The sequence below is a fragment of the Mirounga leonina genome, unplaced genomic scaffold (assembly GCF_011800145.1).
Source record: "Mirounga leonina isolate KUSES-001 unplaced genomic scaffold, KU_Mleo_1.0 Mir_129, whole genome shotgun sequence".
In the NCBI taxonomy this organism is placed as follows: Eukaryota; Metazoa; Chordata; class Mammalia; order Carnivora; family Phocidae; genus Mirounga; species Mirounga leonina.
In genome coordinates, this window is record NW_023270323.1 from 8,302,527 (window position 1) to 8,312,777 (window position 10,251).

At 36.9% G+C, this 10,251-nt stretch overlaps 1 non-coding gene across 1 annotated transcript; it reads right to left on the reverse strand.

The window, feature by feature from the left end:
* Nucleotides 1-331: 331 nt before the first annotated feature.
* LOC118011007 lies at nucleotides 332-438 on the reverse strand. The gene has a single exon (XR_004679399.1). It is a non-coding gene; the product is annotated as a U6 spliceosomal RNA (small nuclear RNA).
* Nucleotides 439-10,251: the final 9,813 nt, after the last annotated feature.

The window sequence follows — 10,251 nt, forward strand, 5'->3', positions numbered from 1 at the left end:
TCCACATATAAGTGAAATCATATGGTATTTGTCTTTCTCTGATTTATTTTGCTTAGCATTATACTCTCTAGCTCCATCCATGTAACTGCAAATGGAAAGAGTTCATTCTTTTTTTTTTTTTTTTTAATTTATTTGTCAGAGAGAGACAGAGTACAGGTAGGGGGAGTGGCAGGCAGAGGGAGAAGCAGGCTCCCCACTGAGCACGAGCTCAGTGTGGGACTCGATCCCAGGACCCTGGGATCATGACCTGAGCCGAAGGCAGATGCTTAACTGACTGAGCGACCCAGGTGCCCCTTCATTCTTTTTTAGGGCTGTGGTATATATATACCACAAAAATATGGAACACTTCACGAATTTGCGTGTCATCCTTGTGCAGGGACCATGCTAATCTTCTCTGTATCATTCCAATTCTAGTATATGTGCTAATGAAGTGAGCCCAAGTATTTGAAGATTTTTAAGATATTTGTCTTTAAACAATATAATTCCCATTACTAAACAAGTTGAATATTTTAAAATATTTATTCTTCCATGTCTAACATATATATATGATACCATAGCTACACTGATTATCTTCACTGTTCAGAACAAAAAGCCATTCTGATCTTTAACATTTGTGTACAAATTGAGATCCAGTATCTTTGAAACTGAAAACATTCTTGTTGTCTCCTATATCTGCTATTTTACTTTTCATTTTTAAGCATAACCTGAACTAAGCATCTTTTTAAATAGTTGCTAACTTTTAGTAGATATTTATGTAATAATTATATTTATAAAATTTCAAAGCTATGATACATGTTATAAAATATAAAAGAAATGACACAAGCCCTTAAAACAAAATTTAGAAATATTTAGCATGAATAAAATACCATATATTTCTCTTTTTAATGTATTGATAGCACAAGATAAATTAGTCTTACACTATTTTTTCTTGAATACTAACAAATTTTAGCTTTAAAGTGCATGCAATTTTGTTTCTAAACAGCAGATGGCACTATCAAATTCTAGATTCACTTTACAATTTTTTTTTTTCCTTAAACATTTTTTTTTTTTTAACTCAGAATGCAATGCTTGGCTTAACCTCAGAAACACAATTAGCTTTAATTCAGGAAATACAGTTTTACTGGCATTAGTTCCTGAGGAAAAATGTTTGCAATATCTAGAACGAAACAGTTTCTTCAGAATTAATATCTGACAGTAGTTGAAACGCCAATTGATCAAATTTTAGAGGCATTAACATCAAAACAAATGAAATCAAACTCTTAATCCAACTGATTACACTAATAACCCTGGAACACTCCACTTTAAAACTAGGATAATATGGGGGCGCCTGAGTGGCTCAGTCGGTTAAGCGATGGACGCTTGATTTCGGCTGGGGTCATGATCTCAGGGTCATGGGATTGAGAACAAGTTGGGCTGGCTGGGTGCTGAACCTGCTTAAGATTCTCTCTCTGCCTCTCCCTCTCCCTCTCCCTGCCCCTCCCTCTCTTAAAACAAAAACAAAAACAAAAACAAAAACAAAAACAAATCCCCTATGATAATCTCCTCTGAACATCAATAGAGATTAGGATGGCCTATGAGGGAAAAGGCTGAATGGAAGTGCGTTAGAACAAGGAAGCCCAAGGCCTGATGGTCACATCAATTCTAAAGGTAAAATAAAAACTAAAAATTAAAATAAAATAAAACAATAAAATTTGCCAAACTGTTCTTTTCTTTCCCTCAAGAACTGTAGTCTAGGGTAGAACATAGGGGGAAAGAGCTGAGGAGAAGGAAGAAAGATGGAAAAAAAAAATAGGTTCACTCTCACAGAAGAGAGATATTCCAGTCTGGTATAGGAAGAACAGATTTATTTATTGTGGAATTATGCTGTAAACACAAAGTCTTTGGTAGAAGAGTGTAGTCAGCAACTTTATCCTGATGACTCCCTTATTCTTATTCTGGTTCATCCCGAGCTGCCAAGTAGGGCCAGAGGTAGAGTTGCCAACTTCAAGTGCTCATCTGTTTATGTGTTCTATTTTGTCCCACTTTCAGCAATGCCAATGATATATCATTCTGTCGTGCCAAGTGATTTTCTTAGAACAACATTTTGGAAATTTAGCCTAAAATGTTCACTTGATCTATCATTATCCCATTTCTCTTGTTTACATTTTTTTTTAAACATACTTTTCCTGTTTTCTTTGTCACTCAGAGGTGAATTATATGTCTTTTTCTCATCACTTAGCAAAGTATTAATGATTTAGCTTTTTCCATGTTTCCTACCTCATTCTTTTCAACTTCTTATTATGCTTGATAAAATAGATTTTGAATGTAACTGTTTTAATCCCATTTAATATATGCTTTTTTCTGTTTCAGAATATCCCTCATGTGTAACATAGAAGAGACCCCCTCCGTGGTTTATGCAATCACTGTTGTCACTTCTCTACTGAATTTGTATAAATGGTTTGTTCAACTATTTCGACTCTACCATAAACAGTGTGCATTTGTTCTACTGACTTAATGACATCAAGAGTAAGATTTAATTGTCTTTATCTATTTTCCCAGGATTTAAAAACAAAAGGCCTTAAGTAAATCACTCTCCATTCCTGATTGTGCAGAACTCCAAAGTGTTATTACCTTGGGATGTCGTGATGTTTTAAAAAACAAACATACGAATAAACCAAGACAAAACTCGGTGGTGTCTGGAGTTCAGTGAGGGTAGGACTGATATCACTGATCCAGCTGCTGGGGTCCTCTTCACAGTCTGGATTCCACCTAAAGAATAAGGGGGGTGGGCAGGAGTAGCAAACTCAAGTATTCACAGGCGACAAATATGTACATCAATGAAGGAAGATTCATTTTTCTTGAAAAAAATATATAGTGCTGTCTTTCCTATTTCCACTTTTCCTAGACATGTGGCACGTTAGGATTAGTTTCAATTGCAAAAGAAAAAACAAACAAACAAAAAAAACAAAAGAAAAACCCCATAGAAATAAAAAATAACAATAAATAAAAGTAATTTCTCTCTTGTGGAGAAATTCAGAGATAGTCCGATACTGGGATGGCAACTCTGTTCCAGAAGGTTTTCAAAAACCAAAGCTACATCTAATCAACTACTCTGCCATCCTCAGTATATGTCCCAGGTCCTCAGGGTCCAAAATGGCAGTAAGAGCTTTCCCCATCATCTCTGTATTTCAGGAAGGAGAATGAAGTATTATATTGAGAAGAAAGGGAGGAAAAGGCTGTGCAGCAGCTGTCTTTAAAGGAAGGTTCCGTGGCTGTCATATGACACTTACGCTAACATTAACTGTCTAGAACTTAATCTCGTATCCCACCAAGCTGTAAGAGATTATAGAAAATGTGCCTTTCTCCATTCTACCTGGATGTTATCCCTGAATATTTCTCAACACAGAGATCTATGGAACCAATATCAAAAAGTCAGTGTAGACACAAACCTAGTCCTTTAACTTTGAGTAGAAGTACAAATGCTGTATTGTCTCTCTCATTTTTGGTTGTGACAATCAAATCCACATGAATTTGATTGAAACTAAAATAAAAGAAAATGCATTATACTCTGTTGTTATGGTAACTAGAATGGTTGAAATACACTCGTTATTTTCACAGCATAAATGATACATTTCTAACCATGTATTTTAAAACAAATTGCTGCCGTATTTGCCTAATAGAGTATAAAGGAATATTTGTTTCTTAGTTGGCAAAAATCACAGTTTTGACTAATTTGACACATTTTTAGCAGTTCTTTAATGTATTTGATTTAATTAAATTGTCATCTTGTTTTCACAATGAGCAACAGAAAAATAAAATTTAAAGGTCTAAACAGAAGAAAATTAAATTTGAATCCATTTGGTGAACCACTTAAAATTTTCATTTGCAAATTACTAACAGAACAAATAAGTAATTTTACTGGATATGAGCCATCTCAAAGAGAACATGGCCAATTGCAGTGTCACTTAGGGATTTTAAGCAACCTACAGATTATGTTCTTAGAATCCACAAAATGTTACAGCCCAATATTTGGAAAATCAACATTTTGCTATGACATGTGTGTATATGATATGTGCCTATGGATAGGTGCATATAAAGTTGTAAAAGATAAGGCAAGTTTTAAACTTCTGACCACAGTGGAAACTTCCAAATATTCAATTTTTTGATAAATGTACCATGGTTATATAAAATGTTAACATTAGAGTGAAAGATATACAGAAACTCTCTGTACTTGATAGACTTTTGTAAATCTCATATTATTTCAAAATAAAACATGTTTTAAAAATATTCAGTCTTAAAATACATTGGAAACATTTATTCAAAGTTTTATTGGTGTTATGGGTAATATATTAATAATATTATATATAGAAAGACAGAGTGAAAAAGTTAGTTTGAATATGACTGTTTTAAGTCATTCATGTTCAGCTTTATCAACTTTACGTGAAGTTGGTCCATATCACCTCCCAACCTAGACACATGGTTAGGATACAGTAAACATTTACAGCAAACAACAGAAGCATTGAGATATCAAGGATTCACTATGTATCAGGAAATGATAAAGTTGCACAACCTTTTAGCACCTATGTCAGGCTGCCTTGGAGAAAGCATATCTCCCATTCATGAACAATGGTCTACAGCTTTGAAAGGCAAGTGTGAAAGGAAGTATTGACCCTAGTGATTCATTAAAATGTTGGGAAAAAAACCCAAAACACCTCATCCAGCTTTCCTTATAACGCAAGTTGTTTTCCTACCTTCTTTTTCACAATTAAAGCTACCACCATTTTTCCAGATGTCCAAGAGAAAAAATTAATTAACATAGAAATGTATGATTTTTGTTGCTGAAATACAGGTTTGTATTTATACTCAACCCCTCCTTTCCATCAAACCTTCCAATTCAGCATGCTCTTGATCTGAACAGCCTAGTGCCTGCTCCCCCATAGTCTCTACCTTTTATTATTACATAATTCATTCCATGAAACACCATCAGATTTTTCATCAGTATCTCTGGACCTGCCCTGATGCACTCCCCCCACACACATATTCAAAGATTTTGAGGTTTAATACTGAGCTCCAGTATTCATTCTATTCAGTTCAATAAATCAAAAGCACATTTTACTACAGGCTATGGACTAAACATTTTTATTCATAAGGAATTAAGGCCAAAAGCCTAAATTGTGAAAACAGTGGGGGAATTGGCCATCCAGCATTGTATTCATTCCTACTGTCCAAATTTAGTCTATTTTAGGAAAAATGGACTCTGAGCTCTAGATCTGCTCTCCACATCGTTTCTCTCTTCACTTAAAATACCTACCCGTTCCCCATTTCTTTCTTTCCAGTTATCCATCTTTATGGATATCCATCTATTTGAAGGATCTTTATTGCAATTTTTTTCTAAAACATACAGCAACAAATGATCTCCCCATTTGTTTTTAAAGAATACTTATTTAACAAGTTCAAGGACATAAAGCATAAAAAATGAGGAGATTTGATCATATAACAATTTCAGTTTCTACAAATCAAAGGCTGCAGAAACAAAGTTTAATAATAGTAAGTTTGGAATTGTTTAGACATGGAGTAAGCCTTCTGGTACATGTTTAGCACATTCTATTTAATATTAATATAATCCTCTTCTGTGCTCTTTATCCTCTAGTAGGTTGTAAGTTTCTTGAGAAAGCAAGAATATCCTTTAATTTTCTTTTTTCATAATACTTTCTATTATACCCCACCCAGTCATATGATGAATCTTATTTGTTGAATGTATCATAATCTACTTACCAAACCCAATTATAGATTAAAGGTAAGCAACATGCTGAGAGATAATTCTCCATAGATAGGTCTCTTACCTTTCTGTGTATTTTGGAAGCAGATGCACTCAGTGCGTTTGTCCCAGAATATATTTCCAGGGATATTGGTATGGGGAATGGCCTTAGACTATGTTGATAGGGTATGTCTCCAGAACAAGGACAGGTTTTATGACAGCTTTGGAAAATAGTCACAGTGTCTTACTCAGGACAAAGGGCAGACATGTATATTTTCCATTATAAAATATTTGAATGTCTTAATATAAAAGTTTTTCTCCTGTATGCAAACCCCTGCATGCACAGGCAACATTGTGTTGTCCCATGGGGATTTCGGTGTGTAGTCTGGCCCCTGCTATTACTATGCGTAAGGAACTGTCTTTCAGCTCTGACCCAGGAATCTTGAGTCTGCTGCAGTGTTTATGAACTGTGGCAGGCTAACTTACCAGTTGTAAGTAGGGTAATATCTCAGACCCTTCATATTTCTTAACTCAACATTTTGAAAAATATAGAAAATTAGAATGAGGAGAACTGAGGTACACATCATGGTCCTCTTCCTCAGCATAGGAAAAGCCAAGAAGGACAAATATATCAAGTATTGACAATTCTCTCCACAGCTGATAAGAGTGCAATTTGATATCGCCACTTTGAAAAAACAGCAATATCTACTAAATCCAAATATATGCATATCTTATGATCAACAATTTCATCCCAGAATAAGGGCCCTTGAAGATGCTCACTTCCTCTCCCTGAGACATATCACTCCCTGAGACATATTACTCATATTATCTTATGTGGCAAAAGGGAATTATAGATATGATTAAGGGTAAAGACCTTGAGACAGGGAGCTTACCTTGGATTATCAAGGTGGGCCTAATCTAATTGCACAAGTCCTTAATAATGTAGAGTCTTTCCTGGCTATAGTGAGTGTGAGATGTACCTATATGGAATCATGATCAGAGTGATGCAGCATTGCTAGCTTTGAGGATGGGGAAGGAGGCCATAAGCCAAGGACTATAGTGGCATTCAGAATATGCAAGGGGCAAGAAAACAGATTCTCCTCTAGAGCCTCCAGAAGGGAATGCAGCCAACCAACCCCTTAATTTTTGCCCAGTGAGATCTGCACTGGACTCCTAACCCACAGAACTGTAACATAGCAAATTTGTGTTAACTAAATTAACTTGTTATATCAGTAATAAAACTAATATAATACCCTAAAGAAATGTGTATTTACATGGGTATTTGTGTGTGTGATTAAATTTATATAAATAAAATAGAAATGGTAAAAGGAATCTCTGCTCTTGGAAGTCAGGAAAGTGGCTGTCCTTGGGGGTAATAACTAAGAGAACACATGGTGGGGCTTTTGGGGTCTTGATAATCATCTCTTGATCTGAATGCCGGTCCCATGGGTATGTTAAGTTTGTGAAAATATATCAAGTGGCACATTTATGATATGTTCACTTTATCTACATGTATATTGTGCTTCATATAAAAAGTTTAAAATGCAGCAATACATAAAATCACAAGGCTGAACGACTTGCACTCACTAGATGAATTTGAAAATGTCACTTCACCTTTTTATCATTGTGAGCGTCAGGTCTCCTAATTATAAAGGGATCATTATAATAAAAATAAAACTGTACTGGATTGAATAGTGTCTCCCCAAATTCATTTCTACCCAGAACCTCAGCATATGACCTTATTTGGAAATAGGGTTTTTGTAGATGCAATCAAGTTATAATGAAGTCATGCTGTATTAGAGTGGGCACTAAATCCAATAACTTGTGTCTTCACCAAAGAAAGGACAGGAAGATTTGGATGCAAAGATGTAGACACACACAGAGGGAAAATGACCATGTGAAAACAGAAGCAGTAACTGGAGGCAGGTGTCCACAAGCTGAGGAATGGCAAGGGTGGTGGCAATGTCCACCACTGGAAGGTAGGAGAGCACAAAAAAGAATTTTCCCCAGAGCCTTCACAGGGAGCAGAGTCTTGTGGACACCTTGATCACAGACTTCTGCCCTCTGGAACCATGAGAGAATAAATTTCCATTGCTTTAAGCCACCCAGTTTATGGTACTTTGTTATGGCGGCCCTAATTAATTAATCTAACTACCCCTCTCATAGGTTTTTGAGATAGGTTGACAACATACTTTATATGACAGTGTTTGACAAGTACTGTACGTTGTTTCCTCTTAACATTCCTATGGGAATCGGTCTCGAGGTAAGGTCTATTCCTCCAATCTACACATCTAAATAATAGATTAATCCTCCTGAGGGGGAAAAAAAAGAATGAGGTGGATGGGCAGAGGAATACATTAAAAAATAAGTTGACTGTAAGTTTTTTGTATTCCTTTAGCTTTCAGCTTTTTTTTTTCTTTTAAATCTTCACATATAAAAAGAATGTACATCAAGGTAGGGTTTAGTGTCTAAGTGGGCCCAATATATAGCAGTGCTTTTCTTTATCTAGATTCTAAACCTACTGAGAATAAGGCAAAAGAGAAGAAGGCTGAGAGTAAAGAAAATTATTACCTGTATTCGTACTGAAGTTAAGTTAGAAAATGTAGCTTAATTCAAGGAAAAAAAAAAAAAAAGTCCGGCTAACTGAATCAAAGAATTGGCAAATTTACTCTCTCATTCCTCAGCAGCACTAAACTGAAACCTTCCTCACAGGGCCTGAACAGGTAAGATTTAGGGCAGGGCCCTGTGGTGTGCTGGACTTCTATCTATAGAAAAATTCCTTTAGAAATGTATTACACAATCCATGGGTTTATGTGGGGCCTACTGATTTATTGATAAAGTTTAGAACAGAGAAGAGGTATATGATTTTTTTCTTATTGTATATTTACTACAGGTGAAGTTTCTTCATAGTATCAGACATCATTTTTCCTGTTCAGATCCAAGAACCATGTCTCTATGTTTTTTGTCAAAGGCATGGTTCCCGGTAAATTTTCTCTCTCCCACCTTGAGAAAAGGAATCCATTTGTACTGAAACAATATGGGTTGTCTTGCCTCTGCAGTTGCCTAATAGTATTTATCTGATGCTGCCTACAGAATTACTCATGATGCTGCATCATCTACCATGCTGCCTGTGAATACTGACTTCTACAGACTCTCAAAAGTTATTACTGTGCTTTGTTGATGAGGACCACACATACAAGTCTTAGAGTATGTAGGAAACATGAACAATTGTTTCTCCCCCCTCATATTAAATTTACTGTTGGGAATTTTATATTGTAAGCCTAGAAAAGCTCATCATCTGTGTCTTCTCTTGAAGTCCTTATGATATAATCACTGACTTCCCAGAGTGTGATCTCTTTCAATGTTGACCTCACCTTGCCTCTCACACATTACCACCAAGGAGGAGGATGGGGGGGGCGGGTAGCTGGGAACAAAGAGAGTATAGCTGTCACATTTGCACAAAAATGTCCATTTCCATCTCCAGCTCTGTTTAAGACCAACTTCCTGAGAACGTGACTTTGGACTTCACCCCATTGAGAAGCAAGAGAGGACATTGATCAGAAAGACTCACAGGCAATGTAGAGCAACTGTCTTGAAAGCCCTCAGAGCAGACAGGTGCAGCTAGCCCTGGCGGTTTGCCTCATGGGTGGTCTGGAGCCTGCAGAGTGAGTGGCACAACGGCTATGGGGTGAAGGATGCCTGCCAGCATTTCTGCCTCTTGTGTGCTGTGGACCAGAGGTGGCACCTTGAAGGGAACACAGATAGGTGAGACTTCATGCAAGAACCCAGACATATGGCTCAGACTCTGAGGGTCAGTGAGCATCTGTAGGTAGCCCAGAGCCCTAAGCTGGTCCTGCGTCTAACATGAATGGGGCACCCTAAATATGCACATCAGCATCATTCTGACTGAATCTTTCTTACTAAAGAAATACTTCTCTAACTAGTGGGAAGTGATCCATGGATCTGTTTTGACCATAGGGCCCCAGAAAGAATCTATAGATGTGAACCCCGGAGTTCTTCAGGACATCTGGTTGACTCCACATGGGACAGAGCTAGAGAGTCAGAGAGTGAACCTCAAAAGGGAGAAGAGACTAGCCCACGGGAATCCTGTTCTAGGCTGGGGGCACTCCTTCTGGAAAGCTCTGGTGACCCAACAGACTCTAGCACCAAAAGAAGAGGAACTTGGAGAACTTTGAGGAAGGCACTCCAAAGAATGGGCAGTGTCAGTGTGATGAAGAAATAGGAGCAAAGCAGCTTTTTCCCCAAGTGGTAACAGAAGAGGCTGAGACAAACTTAATAGTGTATCCTTTCTATTTTTACCCATTGTTTAAACGACCTCATCTTTCCTGGGGCAGAGTGAGGGTTAGGGAAAGAATTGAGGAGAATTTAGGAGAGATCTCTCTTTATGGAAGCCCAAGAAATGTGGGGAAACTGTTTGACCCTAGCATAGAAATAGCTGCCTTTTTAATCCTTGCTCTTTTCTGGTTATCTTATAAAAAATGCCTAAGAAACCG